We start from the raw sequence: 14725 nt of genomic DNA, 5'->3' as shown, positions 1-14725 counted from the left end.
GCTTGCTCTGCCCCCCCCCCCCCCCCCCGCCATCTGCGGCTCGCCGGCCAGCACTAGCCAGAGGGAGCCCCCGAGCGAGCGAGCGCACGAAGCCAGCCCGCTCGGCTCCCAGCAGCTGAAGGGTGGGGGAGCGAGGCGGGGAAGCCAGCCAGGGCCGTGACGTCAGGAAACTTTTCCTCAGTGGCTGAGACCAGAGGCAGGAGCCAAAGGAGGCTGCTGCGAGCGGCGCTTTTCTCTCATGCTGCGCGTATGTGCCTCGTACAACTCCGAGCCGCGGGGCGGGCTGACGGCTGCGGCTGCTGCTGCTCCTGCCGCCGCTGCGGCGGCGCTCTCCCCTTCGCCCCGCTCTTCTGCTGACGAGGTAATCCTGCAGCCCCCGGGCGCCCCCGGGGCTACTGCTGAGGCGCCTCGCTCTCCTCCAGCGCCCCTCTGCCCCACCTCGCTGCTCCCCGCGTTGCGCGGAGCGGGCCGGGAGCGCCGCGGAGAACTCGCCGGAACTCTGCCTGGAGTTGGATGCAGGCGCGGCGGGGAGGGGGGGACCCGATGACTTGGCGGCGCCTTCGGAGTGCCTTTATACAGCTGACAGCAGCCGGAGGAGGAGGAAGAGGAGAGGAGGAGGAGGTGGGCGGCGCGCGCGCGGGAGGCAGGGGGCGCGCGCGCGCGAGCTCCGGCGGGTTCGGTCCCTTGACTTTGTTTTCTCCGCGGCAGCAAAAAGGCGGGCGGGCAGGCGGAAAGCTGCCCGGGTCTCCCCGGTGGGGACAAGCGGAGCGCGCCCGTGGCCCGCCGGGGGAAGCCTGTTGAGCGCCGGGCGGCCTCTCGGGGATGCCGCCGAGGGGCGCGGGGAGGCCGCGTGGGACCCGCCCCCCCACAGTGCTTGCTTTCGGCGGAGACGCCCCCGTCGCTCCCCCCCTTGTTGATAGCTCGAAACTTTGGGGCAACGGGGGACGCCGGGAGTTAGAGGCGGCCCAGGGGAGGCAGCGCGGGGGGCCCTGCGGGAGCTCCCCGTTGGGGAAAGCGCTCCCCCGCTCCGCGCCTCCTCCTCCTCCTCCTCTTCCCCCCCTTCCGGCTTTGGCTTGGATCTCTCTTTGCAGAGTCCTGGCCGTGAAACTTCTGGTCCCTCGCCGAGGTTTTTGGCGGCAGTTCTTCCACGGCAGGAGTGTAAGGCGAGGAGCGGTCTCGCTCTAGTTGCCACCGGCGTCCTCTTGGGCTGGTGGCGAAAGTTCCCGTCGAGCTTTTGCTCGCTTTCAGATAATGGGACCGAGAGGCAGAGCGCGCGCGGGTCGCTCCGCACTTTTGTTTCCATCTCGTTCGCAGCTCGGCCGGTTTCCCGCACGAACTGAACCGTTCCGGTCAGCAGCACTCGCGCGAGGCAACCCGTTTCATCCGTATTCAGGCTGCGGTCCATTCGACCGGGGCCCGTCCTCCAGCTGTTTTGGATTACAGCTCCCATCAGCCCCAGCCATCATGGCTGATGATCCGGAAAGCTGGGAGTTGGCGTTCCAAACACCTGGAGCAGGTACCCGGTCGGGGAATGCTGCTGTGGACGCAGGCTTAAGAGTAAGCGCCGTTTAGGCGAAGTACGATGAAATATGCGCAGGAGAACATCGGAGGTGCTGTCTGGTGGAGATAACCGCCGTTTTTGCCCCGTCACCAACTTCGTGCGTGCGCTGGGCTTTGAAAACCTTTCCGTTCTTGGTTTTAGGTGCCCTTGATTTTGGAGCTGTGCCTGCTTCTCAGTTGCAGACACACAGTGGCGTTTTCCAAAGGGTTGGAAGGACGGTAGTAATTATCTAAGGCAGTATGCAGTGGCTTTCTAGTAAATAAATGTGTTGTAGGCTGCAGTCCAATAGGGGAAGCAACTGTCAATCAGGTGGATGTTTTTCTGGCCAAGCTGATCCAGTTAAGAAGACAAGAGGCTTCAGTGCGAGCAGAAGGACAACGGGTGCAAGGGGGGGAAACCTGTTAACAGAATGGAATAACATGCAGTGCTTATGGGGAATTATTTGTGGCAGTAAAATACTTCAATATACGGGAAGGAGTCATTCTTTTTTATACTATTTGGTCATTAGTGCCTCTGAAGAATCAGTGCTGATTTAACATGATTTAGCCTGCAATCCTGTGCTGATTCATTAGAGAGTGAGCTCACTGAACTTATTTCTGAGTGGACAGGCTTGTGTTATGATTGTGCTAAACTTAGCAGGGTGCGTGCAGTCAGTCGGTAGGGCACTGCTGCGGCTCATTTCCCTCAGTAGACTCTTTGATGTGGCTAAGTAGACCAAACAACATTATGTTGACTAGACTGTTTGGGTTTTAATCTGGAATCGATTTACAAAGATATGGTGACTAGCATATCTTCAGCTCTGAGGAATGCCTCCATAAATCTGGCACATGGGTTACACACAGTATGTTTGGCGGGATCTCCCATCTGTGCTGTTGTCTTTACTTTCTAGCAGGTTGTTTGTAGCCTAAATTTTTCAAAGTCTTTGGTGCACACTGAGGGTCTTAGCAAGACAATCACACAGAAAAAAACTGATTTGAAGTCGAATATGGAGTGGGAAAGTTTACTGAGTTCTCAAAATAAGAAAGGGTATGATGAACGATCAGGGGATGGTACAGATATTTGTCATTTGTGGTTCTGTTCAGATGATGTTTGTCTCAGTCAGCCAATGGGTTGCAGTGTCTTAGCACAAAACTGACATGACTATTAGGACTAAAGCACCTGGTCATTTGCAAAGTCGACCTTCTATGCATGCATATGACTTAATTTTGCAAGGCATAAAGGATGGGACAGCAGCATTGGTTTCTTATTTAAGAAGCAATGAATCTGGACTCTGGACTGCAGCAGTGTTCCCAGGACATGGGGTGGTGGGCGAAGGAGACCGCTGAAACACTGGAGACATAGGTTTCTATGACATTTCTTCAACTTAGTCAGTGGCATATGGTGCTTCATGCTTCATCTAGATCCGCTAAAAGAACTCTATAGAACACAATTTAGATCTAATTTTCATGCAAGAAATGAAAGTCGATTTGGAGAGAGAAGGTCGGTTGTGGCCTTGCATTTATTTTCCCACTGAGCTAGAGAAAATGATATACAAACATGCACTGCTATATCTATAAACATCTCCATCTTTATCATTTTAATTCTGAAACTCTTATCTCAGTGATGTTTAGTTTCATGCCCTTGAAGAAGATTCTGTAAGCTCACAAACAGTATTGTGCTGACATGAACAAATGGTCCACGATGAGCCAGTGTAATGATGGTTAGAGTGCTAAATTTGAGGGACCTGGTTTCTAGTCCTTACTGTGCTGTGATGCTCACTGGGTGACTAGGTGAGTCATTGACTTGCAGCCTAAACTACCTGACCAGGTTGTTGTGAGGACATGGGGAGGGAGAGGAGGATGATAAGGTATGTTGTCTTGGGCTCCTCCAGGGAAAGGCAGGATATAAATGTGACAAACATATGTAAGGTAACTGCTGTTCCAAAGAGGGACCACCAGTTGCCTTTGGAAAACCTATGAACAAGGCTGGCACGGATCTCGCAGCATCTGTCTTTGGGTCCAGAACCTACATACAGCTGACATTCTAGTCTCTGCACGATGCTGAAATAATTATGTAGCACCTAATGGAGTTGCTATGCTCACTGATGGGTATTGCTTTAGTTTGCACATCAGAACAAACTGTGATATTTAGTATGCATGTTTTTAGAGTTTTCATAACTATATGTATTTAATGATGGCATTTCTGTTGTGTCTCTAGTAGGAAGTTGAGTGACAGGGACAGCCTTTTGAGGAGATAATATGAGACTGATGACAACTTGTAATGCCAATTTTATTTCACATGCATACAAACTGAGCAGTGGAAGGAGGCAGGCAACCACCAAGAAAATGTTAGCCTGTGAAACAGTGTCCACTAGTTTAAAAGGCTTAGATATGTGTTTTTTGCTGGGTACATTTTAGCTGTTCATTTCTATTGCTCACCTAAACAGGTGAGAATTGTTGTAGCTAGCAGCCACAAGCCACTAAAAAACCAAAACCAAAAACTGTTATTAATGCCCATGAATTCCCATCGATGAGGAAATACCTTTAGCAGTCACATGAGGCTAAATTAACCACACAAAGCTGATTTTCTCACTTGATGCTACTAGAGATGTGAAGGCCAGTGGTGGGGGTGGAGGAACAGAAACATTTCTGGGGGGGAAAGTTCCTTCCATTTTTTCCAGAAACCATTTTGTTCTTTTCCACAAAATTGAACAGTTTTGGATTATGAAATACTTACTTTTCAAATTTAAAACAGGGAGTTTATATATTGTTATCCCTCCTTTACTCTTCACACATGATTTCTAAAAGCTATGTAAACAGGACTGCTTTACAAAGACTACATGTCTGGAAATAATGAAGCCATAAAAATGATGTTTTAAACTTTCCTGTAAGATTTCCAAAACAGTTATTTCTTTTTATTAAAATTGCTGCTTTAATATATTTTTCACTGATAGACATTTAGGGATGTTCCAGTCATGTTCAATTTATTACCATGTGGGTAGAATCACCGTAACACAATATGGAAGAAAATGTGCATTTTTGATGGATAGGATTTGTTCTTCAGGATCCTGTGTTTCTAGGCTCATTCCGCCCAAATGCTGTAGCAGGCAATTAATGTAGTTCTAATCTAAAATCCACATGTCGAAAACTCCGCACTGTAGGTCATCCTGCCAGATGTAATGAAACAGCATGTGTGTTATCCCAGTTACGCTTTTTAAATTAAAATAGAACTCAGTCAAAACTCAGCCCAGTCCATAATCGGCAAAATCACACATGAGATGGAATGTTCCACAGTGAGAATGCTTCTGCCTCCCCTTCACACATTTGAATTTGCCTGGAGGCAATAGGAACGGCAGGCAGGAATGTGTATCTTTGCTTTATAAAATGCAAGTTGAATTTACTAGTCAAATTACTGATGTGGTAGGCTGGATAGATTCAGAAAGTTTCAGCTATGGGTATAGAAATGAAACAAAGAAACAGAGTGAGTCAGAAGGGGTCTCCCGCGCCATCTAGTCTGACCCTGGGCTCCAGCTGACTCTGCTCATGAGATGCGTACCATGTGGATGTCCAGATTTAACCACCTCCCGTGGAAGCCCATTCCATACCCTAGGGGTCCTAACTGTCAGGAAGTACTTCCTGGCATCCCAACTGAACCTTGGTTCCCTGAGTTTGGCTCCACTGGAGCACACCCTGCCCTCCTCCACAGGGGAAAACAGGTCTCTACTCACCTCTGTGTGACACCCCCTCACGTACCTGTATGTCGCCAACAGATTCCCTCTGAGTATCATCCTCTCAAGGCTCATTTCCCTCAGTCTTGCCTCATACAGCTTTCCCTGCAAACTGGCCACCATCCTTGTGGCCCTGAACTGCACCAGAGTCGTACAGCGTGGCAGTAATACCTCTCTCAATCTAGAAGCCACACTTCTGGCTATGCAACCGGGGGTGGCATTCGCCCCTTGACCGCTGCGTCACCCTACTGACTCATGTTTAGCCTGCCATCAACCAGTACCCTGAGATCCCTTTCACAAGTGCTGCTCTTCAGACACTTGTCCCCTAACCAGTACTTAAAACACCCATTCCTTTGCTCCAAGTACAAGACCCTGCACTTATCTGCACTGAACACCATCATGTTGTCCCCTCCCCAGACACTTCCATAGTCTGTCCAAATCCTTTTGGATCCAGAGTACTGCTCCTCAGTTGTAGCCACTGTCCCCTTTTCAGCATCATCTGCAAATCTGACCAGCAGCCTTCTCACCCCCTCCTCCAGGTCATTGATGAAAAGATTGAACAGGATTGGTCCCAGAACTGGGCCCTGGGGGACCCTGCTCGTCACTGTCCGCCATCCCAGTGATTCCTCACTAATAGTAACCCTCTGCTTTTGGTCCGTCGGCCATGCTCTAATCCATTGGACAGTCCACTGGTCTATTGCAAAACTACTCAATTTCTCAGCCAGGATATCATGCGGCACTTTGTCAAAGGCCTTGCTGACATCCAGGTAAACCACATCTACCACGTCTTTCCGTTTAGCCACCTCAAAACCTTAAGCTTCTAAAGAGACACATACCCATTGTTAATAAGTTCAGGTGGGTGTTATACAATGGGACCTTCATGTTTACAGGCAGTATAGCTTTTGGATGGTGTCCTCCATCATACCTTACTTATAAACGCCTGAGCTACATCCATCCTACTGTTTGGACATTGGTCTCAGAAGACCTTTCTTATTTTCTGTTTACTGTGCAGTCCTGTACATGTCTACTCAGAAATTGAGCTAAGTGAGAATTACTCCCAGGAAAGTATGTATAGAATTACAGCCAAATTTCTGCCTTGGGAAGCATAGGTTTTTCTTTCCAGTGTCAGCTGAGCATATGAATTTTTTAAAGAACAATATCTGTGGGCACAATGCTGCATAAGATTTAAGTACAGGCATTCCCTGGATTATGAACCAGTTCTGTTCCTGGAAAAACAGAAAATGGTCTTGAAGTCAAATATGTGTGCGGCCCTTCCACATTCATGAGGATTACGGGCATGGGACCCCCATGAAAGAGGGAAAACTGCAAATATCTCTAGCCCTCCCCACCCACCCATGATCAAATAGACCAGTGCCTCCTATTTGTAGCAAGGAAATTCCAGAGAAATTTCCTTCTCTGGATGTGGTGATGATGATTTTCTGCAATGATTTTTAAAAATAATAGGTCTAATGGCAGTTTGTTCATTAGTTTGTAACTCAGATATTCATAACTCGGACTGTAGAGCAATTTCTGATTGACAGCAGGAATCTACATGTTTTTCTTTTTTACTTTGTTTTCAGGTTTCAGTTTGAATAAGTTTAGAGGAATAGATTAGAAACCTTCACTGTCAGACCGTACATTGTGCATGTGTATAAATTCAGATATTTCTGTTCTATTTATAATATAGATATAAAAGATTTTCTTTTGGCTATCAGTCACAATTGTATGTACATTCAATGAGGCACATAATTACGCTTTGCCTAATTATAAATATAATAATGCAGATAATTAAGCTTTGTTAACCTAGCAGCATTGGTTGAAGAACGTTCTTCCTATTTGCTGCTCATTTGAAGGAGCCTGAAGCTGCAAATGCATTCACAATGTAATTACTGTAATGCTTTCACATTATTGTGCCGAACCTGGTGCCGACAGTGGGGATACGGTCTCTTCTTAGAAAATCAGATCCAAAATAGCTAAGTCTGTCTTGATTTATACCAGCCTTTCTCATTAGAAATCCCCACATGTTTTGTCCCATTTTCCCATCTTAAAAGTGTTCCTGAAAATTTAGCATGCCAGTGGGTTAACTGCGCTGGGTGCAGGCTTTTCCTGTTCAGGGGAAGTGCATAGGCAGTAAGGGCCTCCTGGCACAGGTGGCAGCTAGAGGAATGCAGCTGCTGCCGCCACTGCCCTGTTGGGAACGGGCTGCCTGAGCCACTTCCTTGCCTTGATTGTAGTGGCAGCTAGAGCTCTCCAGCCATCTTGACCAGGAACATTTTGCTGTATCACCCTTGGGAGATCCTCCCCAGTGGGGCCGGCCGTGAATGAAGCACTTGCCATATCGCTCCTCTTCCCAGCTGGGCGGACAAGTGGTGGGCTAAACCAGGAGGATACCCCAGTTCTATCCTGGTTGTAGAGAGGAGGCCCATCTCTTGCACACTGCGGTCCGCTCAGATGGGACCATCTCGTTCTGAGGAGAAGGCAGTGGAGCAAGGCGGAGTGAAGGAGTGGACAGTTGCAAGGTTACTTGGTGATGTTTCTTAGGCACAACATGAGAATCCACCTGCCCTGGAATGGGAAGGAAGGCTTTCCAGGGTGGGAGGTGGAGCAGGTGAGGGCAGGTGAAATGAGCAGACTGATGAAGAAGCCTCTGGCTTTCCTGCCATTCCACTCTCAAGCACCACCTTGAAGGTAGAGTCAGAGGCTTTCCTGAAAGGGGGGAAGGAGGTGAAGCTTCAGTTTGAATTCAGCTCTTTACATGGGCAGAGTTTCCTCCTGCTGCTCTAGTAGAAGGCTTCTTAAAATTTAGACTGTTCTGTAAGCAGTGTAGTTTCAGGAAAAGAACTATTCTTCAAAGGAGTCATTTTGACTTTGAAAAGAGAAGGAAAGGCAGAAAGAGCCAGCTCATGACATAGGTCAGTGTCTGGGGATAATGGAGGTTCTGTGCCCATCTGCAAGCCCCTGGTAGCCTCTGGGGGAGGAGATTTTGGAGGGGAGTGGGTGGAGCCCACACTGAGAACTCTGTGGGCCCAATTAGGCCCATATGGTAGCGGCTCCCCATCCCTGTTTTAGAGCTAGTATTGTGGTATCCCCAACACAACAGCCTGGACCTTTCTTGTTTGTGAGTGTACATGGCTTATGTACTTGAAGAGCTAAAAAAGATGGTGCATTCCATATACAGGTATTGTCGTGTAAGAATTTGTGTTCGCCTTATGAAAAAATCATTATTCTATCCATTTATGAATCCCACATTTTCAAAGAAGGATATTTGAGTGCACTTAAATAACCTAATGATGCAGGGCAGGGCATACTTTCCCTACAGTATTCATGGGTGGACTTCTCAGTTCTCAGTGTAGTTAGTATTGGACCATTGACTGACCATCCTTCCAACTCTGAAGGGGCAGAGGCCATCCTGGCTGTTGCAGGTGGTGATCCTCACTTCTCCAGGGCCAACGTTGGGATGAAGACTGCCCAGGAAGGTTGTTGTGGTGGGGAGGGAAGCACCTTCCCTCTGTGGGGCCAGCCAGGCCGCTCCTCCAACCCTGCTGGTCCTTCCTGTCCTGGAGCAGGAAAGGTGGGAAGGGGGAATTATGAGCTATTGGCTGGTAGAAGGTACTCTGAATGTTTCCCTGGACTAGCACCTGATCAGCTGCTCCCCTTTCTGGCCCTTCACTCAGGCAAAGATCCTGTGGAGGGTTTGGATGCTGTATCCTGTAAACTCTCATGGGGGGTGGGGAGTATAATATAGGAACTGAGAGTAGAGCTCCTTCGAGGTACCTTTGAGTTCCATCTTTGGATGCCTCACAGTTTCATGTTATATCATTCCTCCTCTCCTCTCCTCTCCTCCTCTCCTCTCCTCTGTTCTTACCCTCTTCATGTTTAATGCTTAATTTTTCTTGCTTACCGCTGATGGTGGGAAGGGAAATACCCCTCCTTCCGGCCTTCCGTTGCATCCACTGCATGTGCCTGGGAGATGGGGGCAGATGCTCATTGCCTGTGACGGGAAGGCATCTGGTACTGGTATACAACTTGAAGGTGGGGGGTGCCATAGTGTAATTGTACAGCCTCCCAGCTACTCAGGCTCTTAAAATATTGCAGTGGTTTACAATCCTGCAAGCCATATGCACTTGAGGCCAGTGTGTATGATTATTCCTCATGCTCTCGCCACACTTCCGCCTGCTACAAACCCTTCATGCTATCTCACTAGGGCAGGAGTCCTCACATTTTTTAAACAGGGGGCCAGTTCACTGTCCCTCAGACTGTAGCGGGGGTGGACTCAGGAGGGGAGATGGATGCGATCGCAGGCACGCTCGGGGAGGAGACGGGTGTGATTGCGGGAGCACTGGGTGGGGAGTCAGGCATGATCACGGCTACCTCCCCCCCCCGAGTGTGAGCGCGGCCATCTCCCCCACCCCCCAGCACGACCACGATTGCGCCCGCCTTCCCACTGAGTACGCCTGCACCAGCTCAGAGCGTTTTCTCTGAGTGAGTCCAAAAGCTCTGAGGTGGGCCGGATAAACCAGTATGGCAGGCCAGATCTGGACCGCAGGCCGTAGTTTGAGGACCCATGGACTAGGGGTGGAAATGTGTCTTGCTCATAGTGCAGTGTCAGCAAGGAGGCCTGCCTTTTACCACCGGCTCACCCACATGCTTCTTCGGTTTGAAGGCCTGGTTTCCTGACATGCTCCTTTCCCTTTTCTCCACTACTTTCTGCTCAGTCTGGTGGTGTGTGGTGGTGGTGTGTGTGAAGTATCCAAATGATGCAAAACATGCAAAGTAATTACTATGTTGTTTCAGATATCATTTTGCAAACAAGTACAGTGGGGGCGATGCAACTGATATAAATGGTTCGCTTGGATGTGGACCGTAGAATCTTTTGAGGACTGCAAAATAACACCTTTCTTTGAGGCTCTCAAATTGCCACAAAACTGTATGAGCTGAAATGTTAGTAAAGATTTTGTTGGACTAACGACTTTTGTGACAGTTCAGGCAAAGTTAACGTCTTAATCGTGTACCAAGTCAGGATTTTTAAGTTTCCATTTGGCATCCTCCCATGTACACCTCCTGGTGTGTGTGTGTGCGTGAGAGAGAGAGAAAGAGAGAGAGAGAAAGAGATTTCTACAAATACTTTGGTGTGTTAGCTCACCCTCTCCCCCCAAAAAAAGAAAACAATAGGCAAGGGTGAATTTTTCAAATACTTGCCCTTTATTCTCACATAATATGCCTGGAATGAACCCCCATCTACAAACTATTGCAGCAAACAACTACAGGAGCTGAAGCAAGCCAAAAAGACCAACTCTGAACACTGGTGCAGTGGTACACTGAAGTGCAAGTATTCATCATGGCAATCTTCCTAGATGCGCCACTGCGGAGAGGCCAACCGTTGAACCAGCTATGTTATCCATAGCAACACTCCCTTTCTAGCAGTTTCCAGCTGTACCAAGAACAGGTGGCAAAATCCTTCTTGTCTCCTGCCCCCTGCCCCAATTGCTACTCATTTCCATTCACCATCAGTAAAATTCAGAGCCTCAAATGTACAATTGGGGAAGTGAGTTTTTTGATGCCTGAAAATTGCACAGCTGTTTCTCCTATGATTAATAATAGATTTTTCAGCCTTTTGCAAGTGTGTTCTTAGAGTTGTCTGACCCAGCCTTTCCCAGTCAATTTCCTTGTGTTTTAGCTGTACAAGGTAGCACGGGGTAAACATAACATTCAGGGAAATGGATCAGGTGAGACTGCAGTTTGTTGCCAGGGTCCAGTTGCCAAGCTATCAAAGTATAGGAAAGGAACAAGTTGAAAAGTATGGTAAAGGAACAAGCAACAAAAGGTACAACAAAGGGGGTCACTGCAGGTGCACAGCCCCCCCCCCCGCCCCATTTACTGCCCTGCTGCAAAAACAGGTGGGGAGCCAATGTCTGCCTTTCTGGGCTCGCTGGAGACTTAGAAGGGTTGATGGGGGGCACTGAGAAGCGTCAACTCAGCACTTAGTATCAAAGGATGACATTGCCAAGGAGAAGACATTGTCCCCAACGCAAACATTCAATCAGCGATGCTTATCCATATCAGCACACATTTGTGCAGCTTTATAGATTTCTTTGAAAGTGTGGTGAACAGCAAGAATAATTGCTGTGGGGGGGGCGTCCTTGGTACAAGCATGGGCCAGATTGTGAAGGGGTTTGCTGCTTTCCTCAAGTAGTTTGCTTGCTATCCCTGCAACCCATGGGGAATTGTTGCCCTGGGTTCTGAGGACACGATAGCCCATCATGGTATGGGCAATCCCTAGAATAAGCCATGGGCTTTTGGAGTGGCTTATAACAATAAACTACCCTTGGGAAGTGGCCCGGGCTTGGACAATACAGCACCACTAGTTACCCATGCAGAGTTGTTGTGTCAAGCAAAGCCCAGTCACTGTGCCAGCTCCTCAGTGTTCAGAGTGTTAGTGATTAGACTACAAATGTCAGACAAAGTAAGAATCCTTTTGTTATCTTATTCTGTGGCGGTCATGGCTGCAAAGAAACCTTAATTCTCCAGCTATGTTGAACCAGCCGGTTGTGTTTTTGAGTCCAGGGTAAAGTGCTATTTTTGACCTTCAAAGCCCAAAGGTGTCTGGGTCAAATTACTTGATTAGCTTGAGCCATATCAGCCTGCTCACATTAAGGTCAGCAGAAGCTCTTCTTACTTGCTCACCTAACTGTTCTCACAGGGAGGGAATACAGCAGAGAGGGCCTTTTCTGCAGTGGCCCCATGCCTCTGGAGTAGATTGCCATTGGGGATTCATCAGACCCCATCACTGTAAACTTTCAAGAAGGCCCTGTCTACATTTGTTTTCTCTGGCCTTCTCCTGAGTATGCCTCACTGAATTTTTATTTTCCTTCTTTATTTTTCAAGCTGCAATTGTGTTTTAGATCCTATTACCATCTGGGCTAGATGCTTGTGTTCAGTGATTTTATAGATTTGACTGTTTTGTCATTCTTAGCAGATTCGATAGTATGGGATTTTATTGTGTAAATTGCCTTGTGTGGACATCTGTCATTAAACGGAAATTTTCGAAATAAATAAATAGGACTGCATGTGTCCAGGGGACCAAAATGCTGATTGACTGAAGAGGGTGGGGTGACAACCCAGAAATCGAGAGGGGAAGGGGGGATCCGGTGCAGTATGGCGGAGGAGAACATGGCCGCATGACTGGAACCGTGAGAAGTGGTGGGACGTTCCACATTGCAGCGTATTGGGTGCAGCTGCCACTGAATATAGCATGCTCCTTTCCTTAGCTTGGTCAGCAGGAGCTTTGCAATCCTTGTGTCGATGGCCCTTTCACACACCTTTGCTTCTTCCTTGTTATGCAGCTTACTACCAGAAGCCTATTGCTTGTAGCAATAAACAAACCCCCACACATTTTGTGGCCAGATACACTGGCTTAGTCTTCATTAAAAAATGTTAGTTTTCAAATAGGAAATTTTGATCTTGTTCGGTCCTTGGAAGGAAACAAATAGCAGATTGCTATTTTTTTCCTTGTATTGTAGTTTCACCATCCAAATAACAGCCACTTTTTAAAAACATGCCGGCAATTTCTTGCCAGTGTTTAAAATGAATTATTAAATTGCCAGTGGAAATGCACATGTTATTTTGTAGTGCTGATAGTTAAATACGATCGCTTCTGAGAGAGCAAGGCTGTATTTTCTGAGATGGTTTCTACCAGGAAAATAAGACAGCTCTATAGCTCTAGGAACAGAGGTAGCTTAGAAGGCCAAGCTCACAGCAGTGCTCCTTAATCTGTTTCACATGTGCTTGCCTTTTTTTTCCACCCCCTTTGCTGCTGTTGCTCACAGCTTAAGTAACAAGGAACCTCATGAAGAAAAAAGCCACTTCAGCATTAATATTCTAATGCCGTAAGACATCCAGCTGTACCTGTTGTTGGAATAGTACAAGAAGGAGTTCTTAAAAGGTAATTTTGGAGCTACAATTGATATTAATGCTCTTATCTATCTGTCCCATACAGTAATTGTAGCTAATTGGTACCTGCTAATTCTGCTTTGTGTTGGGTGATGTGAGAATGCGGTATGTCAGCATTGCTAAATGTTAGTGTACATAAAATGAAGTTTGAGAGGAATATAATTTTATCTTTGATCTGTTGGATTTACAGTTATGGGGTATTCCTAAATTCATTTCAAATAATCTGCTGTTAATTTATTTAACATTTATTGGATTCAACTTATAACAGTACCCCTATATTGAAATACAGGAAGATCCATAGCATTCTGAAGATTGGGTGTAAAATAATAGGTTTAACATTCTTGTTTAAATAAATCAAATATAAACATTTAAATATACCCGTGACTTCCAGGAATGTTTTCTTCACACATTCAAACTTTTCTCAGCAACTTAAGGCGGCAGAGCATATTGAAAGAAAGCACAGATGCAGAAATTAAATGTAAAGGGAAGCCATCAAACATACTGCATTTTAGAAGCTCTGGACTTGAAAGTCTTTCATACAATATTTAATTTCATTTGATTCAGCTTGAAATAATAAATTCAGTTGTGGTTCTTATACTGAAGTTCAGTATTGTCTTAAGTCATTGCTAAGGGATAGGATGACTAGACTGTGGCTTCATTCACATATAAATCTAAGCCATGGTTTCTTTCCCACCTGCCCAATTTGTCAAGTTTCAGAGCAGTTTCATCTTCAGGCTGCTGTGGGTAGTTGTCTTTGTTTCAGGGCAGATAGCAGCACAAAAAGGCTAGGAATAAGCCATTGTTCTGGGTTCATACATTACAACAACCCATGATTTAAACAACCTGGACTTCATAATAAGCCCATGTTTTTCCAGGTGACATGTTAGGCTTATGCCATTGCCATGTTGAATATACTTGAAGGAATGCCTGCGGCCATATTTGCCCTCCCGCCCCTTGAGATCGGCAGCAGGGGCTCTCCTCTGGGAGCCCTCCGTAAGAGATATTAGGAAGCAAAGTACCTGGAGGAGGGCCTTCTCTGTGGTGGTGCCCCATCTGTGGAATGTGCTCCCCAGAGAGGTCCACCTGGTCAAGAGGTCATTATTTGTTTTTCGGTGCCAGGCCAAGACCTTTTTATTCAAACAGTATTTTAATAATCTTTAATATTTATAGTTTTAATTATGCAGCCAGTGTGTTTCCACGTTTTAATTGTAAATTGTAATTGTAAATGTTATTCTATTTGTTTTATTTATTTATGTTGTGAGCCATCCCGAGGCTGTGTAGCAATGGGGACAGCATATAAAAACTTTAAATAAATAAATAAATAAATAAATAAATAAATAATATGCAGATTGGCTTGATTAGGGATTGTTCCGCGGCCTGAGAAAGCATGCTTAATTTGATACTGTTACAGTGGTACCTTGGCTCACAAACTTAATCTGTTCCAGGACTCTGGCCATGACCCAAATTGGTCGTGAGCCAAGTTAAATTTCCCCTTAAGGTTCAATGTA

At 46.8% G+C, this 14725-nt stretch overlaps 1 protein-coding gene across 2 annotated transcripts in view; it reads left to right on the top strand.

Annotated features, from left to right (window-relative positions):
* The first annotated feature begins 226 nt into the window (after positions 1–226).
* Positions 227–14725, top strand: part of GULP1 (GULP PTB domain containing engulfment adaptor 1) — a 201883-nt gene continuing 187384 nt past the window's right edge. For both annotated transcript variants that reach the window (XM_044427094.1, XM_044427093.1), the window contains exon 1: positions 227–361. The gene's annotated coding sequence lies outside the window, so the exon portion shown is untranslated. The remainder of the gene's footprint in view (positions 362–14725) is intronic.

This window comes from Varanus komodoensis, unplaced genomic scaffold (genome assembly GCF_004798865.1).
Source record: "Varanus komodoensis strain SLA01 unplaced genomic scaffold, ASM479886v1 scaffold18_1, whole genome shotgun sequence".
Taxonomy (NCBI): Eukaryota; Metazoa; Chordata; class Lepidosauria; order Squamata; family Varanidae; genus Varanus; species Varanus komodoensis.
The sequence above is the reverse complement of the archived record's forward strand: the minus strand, read 5'-3'. Positions and strand labels throughout refer to the sequence as shown.